The 9,438-nt window shown below is 38.2% G+C and overlaps 1 pseudogene; it reads left to right on the top strand.

Moving 5' to 3' along the window:
- Positions 1-3,325: 3,325 nt before the first annotated feature.
- On the top strand, positions 3,326-5,225 carry LOC144313553 (nicotinamide phosphoribosyltransferase pseudogene; annotated as a pseudogene).
- The last annotated feature ends 4,213 nt before the right edge of the window (positions 5,226-9,438 follow it).

Raw genomic sequence — 9,438 nt, 5'->3', positions numbered from 1 at the left:
TTTCTTCTAATATTTTTATTACCACTAATCCTGCTGTGAAGGAGAAAGCATTTATTGATCATCTCCTATATTCAGGGAGTTTACATAATTAAATTACATGTTAAAAATTTTATATATATATTTCATAAATTTCATAAATGACCCTTTACGGGCAGCAATGGACTCTTATTTTACAGATGAGGAAGCAGAACCTTCAAAATCCCAAGCAACTTCACCCATCTGGGATGTGTGGAACTGTTTTCAAAACTTGGCCTTCCTCAATGCCAAGGTCCCATTTTCACTTGCCATGCTCCCTATCTAAATTTTTAGAAGAAAAAAAGAGAAACCCTTCTATGCAATCCCAATACTGGAATTACTAGTGCTATCACCACCAACTAGGATGGGATGTGTAGAGTCATTTTCAATAATAAAATACATCACTGTAGCCAAGCTGACTGCCTCTCTCCACATTTTTTAAAAACAATGCAAGGTCAATCACAGAGTATCTGATCCCTAGGTGATCTGTGCTATCTAAAGTGCTCAGATAGCCCCAAAGTTGCTCAAAATTCTCAGACATCCATCTCCTTTTCCCTGGCATAGCTGTCACTTCACACTTGAGTTTATTTCTACTGTCTAGCCTCAGAATCTTTGCAATCAAGTTATTTCAGACAATTGATGATAAAGTAGCACTCGAGTCACTATTTTGGATGATTTGAGGCCCTTATTTACTTTATCTCTCAGTAGACTATTTTTAGTATCCTGTTGGCTTATACATAGAAATGACAACCTGGGTTGAGTCTATTTTCACTGCATTTGACAAGCTCACTGGACCGAAAGACCTCCAGCCTAAGTGGGAATAAACACACTGAAATGTCCAAATTACTTAAACATATTTCCTCGCAATCAGAAATGTAAGTTCTCACCAGGCTTATTGAATGCAATTGGCCATTTTAGTTAAGGCTCACTGGAAGGAAAGAGAATATAACATTTTAAAGATGAGATGAACTATCTCAGTGATATCATCCCTGTTCTCCTACACAGGTATTTTCTGTTAGAGATATGGTGGGGTTGAGGGAGAAGTGATGGAGACTAGGGTAGAGAGAAAGGGAAATATATCTATATTTTTACATATATTATTTACATATGTAAATGAAATTGGGAAATGATTTAGTTGCTGTCTCAAAATATCAAAAATACCACTTGCTACTTAAGGAATATTTAAAAGTATAAGATATATAATCAACAACAACAACTAGTATCTATTAACAATGTATTATGCACAAAGCACCCCAGGCTTTATCCACACACACACACATGTGTGTATAATTCTCCCAAGATCCTAGTGAGTTCTCATTTTACAGGTAAGGTAACTGAGACTCAGAGAGGCTGAAAAATACAATCGTTCAAATACATCTGGTCAGGAAGTAGCAAAACTGAGACTATAAACACAGGTCTTTTGGCTCTGCAGTGGTAGTGCTAATATATGTACCATGCATATTCCCTGACCTTCCGTCAAGTACTAAAATTCCTCAAGTTATAGAGCCTGATGTTATCTACATTAAATTTACCTGGGGTACATGCTAAAGCATAATTCCTCGGCTCTACCTCTGACTTTCCAAATTACAATTTCTGAGAGGGAAGTCCCAATGATCTACATTTTTAATTTGCTTCTTGGGTGACTTCTTAAAAATGTGAATATTTGAGATCCAGTGTGGTTAACAGGCAGGCCCATGACTGTGACAGTCACACAGTGAAAGACCGAGGTAAGAAAAGCCAGGTGATCTGGGTTCTAATCCTACCCTGGAAGTAACTAATTCTGTGGCTTTGGACAAGTCACTTCACTTTTCTGGGCCTGCATTATCCCATCTGTAAAGTGATGATGTTAGATCACATGCCTACTCTAACATTGTGCAAATATTTCAAGTAGATCTTCACAAAATGGCAAAGAGTTCTATGATAGTCTGCACACTGGCCAGTGAGCTTCTAAGTCCCCTTTGTAGGGCTGGCCATTAGATTTCAGAGAGACCTTCCTCATATGGAGTAGGGTCAAGGTTGGCAGCATAACTGCCACAGAACACTGTGACCTGTCAGCAAGGTCACCCTGCTTCTTCTCCCGGGGACCCTGTGGCTCTTGCAGGCACAAGTAAAGACAGGTGAGCGATGGCTGTCATTCCAAATGTGCCAGGGTTGAGGCAAAGAGGGAGTTGTTTGTTTTTTCTCTGACCAGCCGCACATTGTCATGGAAAACAAGCAGTATTTCCTGTTTGAGAAAGCAGGGGCTTTTAGAACTGACAGCAACAGCTCTCTAATTTATTTCAGCAAAGAGGTAATCCTGTCCAGTCTCTAAAACTATTCCTGCAGATCCAACAGCATGCATTTCATTTGTGGCCCACACAACGGTATTGGCCTTTACAAGAGAAGCAAATATGTCCTCAGTGGCTGCTTTGTATTGGCAATTAACTGATCTGTGGGATGAAGCCGGTATCTGCATATGCAAATGCACATTTAGCAGCACACGATACAATGCCGGGACACATTTCATTTTGCAGGCATATTTTGGGATCCTGGAGAATATGTGGTCTTTGTTTCAACCGGCAGTGGCCTGTCCAGTGTTTTCCATACCAACATGTTTACTAAATGAGTGTTTGATATTTCGGTCCCAAAATAAACGGCTAATGAATATTCATACATATTGAATGCAGTCAGAGAAAAAGCCAAGAATAGAACATCAGAGTGCATACTCCTACTCCCCATCTGTAACCATTAGGAAAACAGGACTACATTGCCACTAGCTAGGCATGGAGTCATTCATTCAACAAACAGCTATTAATTGCCCATTATGTACAAGCCACTGAAATAAACAATAGAGGCTTTTTTTTTTTATTTCAAGGAGGAAAATTACCTGAAAGTAGAGAATAATGATTTAAGAGTATTCACTCAACAAATACTTATTGAGTACATAATTTACATGAGATACCGATATAGGCACTGAAGCATCAAGCTATTAATTTTTTTAAAAGTAACAAAAATAATTTCCCTTACAGAGTGTATGTTCAGTTTGAGGAAGATAAAGAACAAATGAATTTAAAATATACAATATGACTGATAGTGGTAAGTACTATGCAAAAAATAAATAAATAGAAAAGGGAATATGGATGCCTGTGAAAGGAGACTCATTTAAACTGGGACATCAGGAAAGTCTTGCAAAGAAGCTAAAGTATTAATGTAGATTTGATGGGGATAAGGAAGTGAACCATGGAGCTATCAGTGGGAAGAGGATCAAGACACGGGAAATTTTGAGTTTAGTGTCCCTTCTTCAGGGACAGGACTTTAGAAGTACACAAGGATGGCTAGTGCGGTTAATATAGAGGGAACAAGTTCGAAGAAAAAAGTTCGAGATAAGAAGATGTCAGATCATGTAAAGCTATGCAAGCTATAAAAAGTCTTTGACTTTGATTCTGAATAAGCTGGGAGGCCACTGGGTTTCAGCAAAAGGATGACATGCTCTAAATTGTATTTTAAATCCATGTCATTAGCCCATGAGCTCAAAGTAGACTGCATGGGCAAAGGCAGAAGAAGGAAGGCTAATGGGGTGGTGCTATCAGCAACTTAAGGAATGATAAAAGGTTGGATCAAGATAGGAATGGTGGAAATGATGAAAAGTCCTTGGATTTGGGATGTTTTGAATGTGGAGCTAATATGATTTCTTGAATCATCTAACATTTCATTTTGAAATACAATACACATGCAGAGAAGTGCTTCAAAGAGAAATAAAATTTACCGATGTCATATAATGTACTAATGTAATATAAAGCAAACACCAGTATCCACCACCATTAGGTTAAAAAATAAAACACCACCAGCACTCCAGCTGCTCCCCTCAACAAACTGGAAGAAAGACTGAGCTAAGTGAAGGCATGGGAGATATAAAAGACACCCTGATCATACTTATAAAAGGGAAAAGGACAGTGTCGGAAATAAAAAAAAAAAATACTCTAGGTAGGATGAATAGCAGAAGAAACATTGCAGAATAAAAGATAAGTGAACTTTCCAAGATGGTGTCTTTAATGAAAAGGGATGGAACTACATTCTTAAGAAACGTGACTGACATCTTCCAACAGAAATAAGAGCTGTTCCTAAGGGTTCTGTCACTGTCGGAGGAAATATTCTCTTCACAGTAGAAAACCCAGATTCAGAGTGTTACTGGCTTACAAGTTGGATTGAGGCTGTTCTTGTTCTGGCCTGGTACCCAATCACAGTGGCTACAAATTCTAGAAAGCAGAAGAAAATATTGGCCAAATATTTCTTAGAAATTTGCAATAATCTAGATGGTATACGAGTTAGGTGATTTCGGCTCCAGGGGAGTCTCCTTCCAAGACCTCACTGGCGAGGAGCGCCTGTTCACTTGGTTAACTTCAAAGGAACAGATAACAGTAGCAGGGATTGCTCTAATTAAAAATACAGAACAAAAGATCCTGTTCCAGGTTATTCTGTTCCATTGGCAGAACACAGTAGCACAACAGCTTGAGGGAAAGACCATGACAAAGATGCTTCTTTGCACATAGAGTAACACAGCTTTCATCAGTGGCTGTTTCTATAGTGTGGGATAGCTATAGCATTCATAATGTGAGAAAACAGGGGATGGAGATTCAAGACTTTTAATAGTATCCAACTGTACAGAAGCGCCACTAATAATTAGACTTGATTCTTGAAATCCTCTTAACACTATACTAAAGATTTTAGATTTTTTAGGTAAGGAATTCCCTGTTACTGAGAATTCAAAGGGTGACAAGTTGCTGCCATGTTATCCCAGTTAGTCAAGGAGATGGTACAGATACACCTCACGTGAGATTGTAGAAGGTATAAACCAAAAAAAACAAAAAAAAAAAAACAAAAAAAACTCAAAAACGAAGTATTAAAATACTTCCTTTGGTGCTGGTGGAGCACTGCTCCAGAAATTAACAAGGTAGCCTTTGAATTTTGCTTTCAGGTAGTGCATGGCCTTGGGATTAAGGTCTTCAAGGACCCAGGTGCTGATCCCCACAAAAGGCCCAGAAAGGGCTGATTATCTCTACAAAGGACACGACAGAGAAATTGGTTACACTTGAGAAAAAGGTACCTTGAAGAATTTGGTCATAATCTTCTCCATACTGTCTTCCAGAGTGGGAAGGTGACAAGGAGCTGCTCACATATGATGAAGAAAAAATGCAAAACTAAAGAATGAGCCAGAAATTGCATCACATTAGGTCTTGCTTTATAACCATGTGAGCACACGTGTATGTATGGGCATGTGTGCAAGCAGACATCTGTGTGTGTGTACAATACATGTTTCTTTCACAGATGTATTTCTTTATGTTCTGTGATACACTACAGCCATATTATTTGTTGGTTTGTAAACATACTGCCCTTTTCATTTTTTCCCAATGTTTAGGTAATCTCTGATTAGGAAAGGCATTTAATCATGTAAAAGATTAATAACGAAGTAAGCTTTTTAGGGCCCTATGCCAACAGATAGTAATTCAATCTGGTACTGATCTCACAAATAACAGAACTGAGTAACTTTTATATAGAACTGGAGATCACATAAAACAGATTTGAATAAAATTACCATGATGGCTTTATGTTTATATTTAACTTGTATTTTTGTACAAACAAGATTGTGTAAGGTATATTTAAAGCTTTAGTGATTTAAGAGTCTTTCCAACTCTTCATGATTTTTGAGTGCACACATCTAAAAAATATTTGAAAACAAATTACATTGCCTTTTATTCATTAATCATTAAATAAAGTATGGCCTTAACAAAATTGTTTGTGTTATTAAACAGTTTGAAGATTATGTTAGAACAAACCCTGGAGAAAATCAGGTTGCAAACCTACAACATGTGGGTAATGTTGGATAAGGAAATTATAGGAAAACTCATTAAGTCCTAGGGATGTAGGATTTTGTTATACTCTAGCTGGTGAAAGTGCTCATAAAAATGTCTTCATTCTCCCTGAGGAGGTGCCAGGGATATGCTGGAGCTAGCTCCCACTGGCTTCCCAGGACTGACAATACGCATCTTGTCCCAGCTCCACTTCCAGTGACATCAATGATGCTTGAAATTAGCCATGGTGGGAGTGTTATACCATGCAAACTGGCAAATGTCACAGATTAGGGATTTTTTTTCTTTTGAAAAACTAATTATTAAGCATTTGCCCATACGCCATTTGGAGGACTATGAGCCTACACACCATGTACTGTGGGTACCAAGATGAAAGACACCCTATATATGGTTTCTGGGGAGACAGTCTGAGATGAAGATTTCTGAGTAGGAAGTTGTTTTAGCCTTGTCTTTCCTTTTCTGTATTCTGATGTTTTGCCATTTGGGGCATTCCCAACACTAGAGGGGCTCCCCATTTCTAGAGATAGTAACCAACTTGACAACAAGTGTGCTTTTTAAATGCAAACCTAACAGTCCAGAATCCATACCCTCAACCATCTATCCTCACCACCCATGACCCCAGGGCCAGGTATTGGGCGAATAAGAGCAGCCTCCATGCCCCAGAGTCTACTGACATTTTCACAAAATCTGCCTCATTTCTTCCTTCCCTTGAAAATCCCAGTAATGTTTCTTCTCCCAGGTTGGACCCCCATGCTTCCTATGTTGATGCCCACCATGGTATGGAGGGCCACCTCCTCTTGAAAAGTGAGTAACAAACTCTCTTTTCAGTGGCAATCGTCTCCTTCACATCTAAGTAATAATAAAACCTATATTAAAACAGAAGTTCCTTGGGTGCCTAGATAGCTCAGTTGGTTAAGCACCTGCTTTCAACTCAGGTCATGAACCCAGGGTCCTGGGATGGAGTCCTGCAAAGGGAGTCCGCTTCTCCCTCTGCCCTTCACTCCTCTGCTCATGATCATTCTCTCTCTCTCTCAAATAAATAAATAAAATCTTTAAAAAAAAAAAACCCACAGAATTTCCGTGAAGGATTCTCTCAAAGATAAACACATTTGAGGAAGAGAAAGAAATAGAATTGGGAAGAAAAGATTTACCTAAGATTTCTTCCCAAGGAAGGCCTCAGTCAATCCCACAGAAATGGGATGGCTCTTCTAGTTATTCCCTTTGAGGCAAAGGGCCCAGCTTTGATAAGCCTGTACTGATCAGGGTAGGGGGTGTCTGGACCATAGACAGAGGGCCTGACCTCAGCTTTGAAGAAACTCTTTGGCTGAGAAAATCACCCAGAGAGGGAGGGCTTCTGCTAAGTGCAGCAGTTGGGGGAAGCTCTTCCGTTCTCACAGAGTGCTGGGGAGGTGTACCTCTGCATATACTACATAACAGGAGGATAAAACCAACTGCCAAATGTTAGCTTTTAAGATTCATGAGCTTTCTGGTGGAGTCAACATCAGTGAGGAAAATAAATGCTGTCGTCGAAAAGGTGCTAAAAGTTCATACCAAATGTAAAGTCAGATATGTCCTTTCAACCCTGGCAGAAAAATAAACATAAAATAAATTAGCCATTTACAACTTTGCAAAACCCAACATACTGTGAAGACTTATCAGCTGGACCATGAAAAAAATTGACTGTCTTCAACAAAGCAATTAAAAATGAAGATTGGTGCAACTCAAGCCCCTCCCCCTCAAAAAAAGCTTCAAGAATAGATGCAATGTAGAAATAAAAGTTGTTGGAATTCTCTGTCTCTGTCTCTCCCTCTCCTTCCCTGTCTCCATCCCCAATTCTCTCTCTCAATTTGACTTTATAATTTCTTATCATATTGTAAAGCTGGTGACTGGCTGAACAGGATAGGACAACTGACAATGATTAAGGTCCTCATCCCTAACAACACTGAGCACAAGGGCATGAAGCTAGTGTGGATTCTGAGCAGCAGCAGGGTGATTCTAAGGAAATTTCCTATTAGTTCTTAACCTTAACTATTTTCTTTCTAGCAATTAGGGAATAAGAAATGTGCAATCCACACTTACCATTCTTTCATTATTCTAATAAGTCATGATAGAAATAAAGTATTAAAAAATCAAACAGATGCCAAGTTGAGCCACAAAGCCCTATAAATTATTCTGTAAAATAGAAAGGAAACAGACAAAAGAGAATGGGCTTTCTTCAAGGAAATTTAGCACATTTATACAGGAAGAGAAAACACCCAGATATTTCCTAAGAATTCACAGAAACAAGTGCAGATGAAGAAAGAGAGCTAGTCAAGGGAACAGCATGAAGGAAAGGCCACACTTCCTCTTGACTAGTTGAATACATGGTGGTTTCTCTAGGGACATATCTTTAAAACATGTTGACTGAATGCAGTGGTTTACTTTCTTCTTAATGCTTTCCTCACATTCTATTCCAAATATCTAGACAGTTGCAGATCGCTTATTTGGTTCTATATAATCTAACACATATTTACTGTTCTGGGCCTGTCCTTGTTGCCACTGAAGACACAAAGTTAACAACAGTTAGCATATTTTGAGCATATACCATGAACTAGACTCTACATAAATCTCTGTAAACCCTCACAACAGTCCTTTGGTAATGAGCTTATTATGATTTCTGTTTATGGATGAAAAAGCTATCACTGCAAAAAAATAAAATAAATAAAGAGCTAACACTCAGGAACATTAAGTAACTTGCTTAAGGACATAAGCCTATAAGCTGCTAAGAAGGACCAGAACCATGGTCAATCTGATTGCAGAGTTTGAACTTTAAACCATTCTGAAATACACTGTCTAGTCTCTAGTTTCTTTTTTCAAACAGAGGGGAAACCTTTGACATTGTCTTAGCAATGATTTTTTTGGATATGACAATAAAAGTATAAGTGACATGAGCAAAAAAAAGTAATAAGTGGAGCTATATCAAACTAAAAAGCGTCTACACAAGAGAAACAATCAATAAAATGCAAATGCAACCTATAGACTAGAATAAACTATTGCAAACCATGTACCTCATACAGGGTTAATATCCACAGTATAGAAGGAACTCATATAACTCAAGAAAAAAACAAATTACCTGATTAAAAAGCAGTCAAAGGATCTGAAGAGATATTTTTCCAAAGAAGATAAACAAATGACCAACAGGTATATGAAAAGATGCTCTACATCACTAATTATCAGGGAAATGCAAATCAAAACCACAATGAGATGCCACCTCACGCCTATTAAAATGGCTATCATAAAAAAGATGTGAGATAATACGTATTAGCAAGGATGTGGAGGAAAGGTATCCCTTGTATGCTGTTGCTGGGAATGTAAATGGTTACAGCCATTATGGAAAATGATATGGAAGTTTCTCAAAAAAAAATGCAGAAATCCCACTTCTAAACAGATCTCCAAAGGAATTGAAATCACCATCTTGAAGAGATACCTGTACTCCCATGCCCAATGCAGCATTATTGACAATTGCAAGACATAGAAATGACATGTGTCCATTGATGGATAAATAGGTAAGAAAGATGTGGGATATATATATATATGT

Source organism: Canis aureus, chromosome 5 (genome assembly GCF_053574225.1).
Source record: "Canis aureus isolate CA01 chromosome 5, VMU_Caureus_v.1.0, whole genome shotgun sequence".
NCBI classification, from domain to species: Eukaryota; Metazoa; Chordata; class Mammalia; order Carnivora; family Canidae; genus Canis; species Canis aureus.
This window is presented reverse-complemented; position numbering and strand designations above follow the sequence as displayed.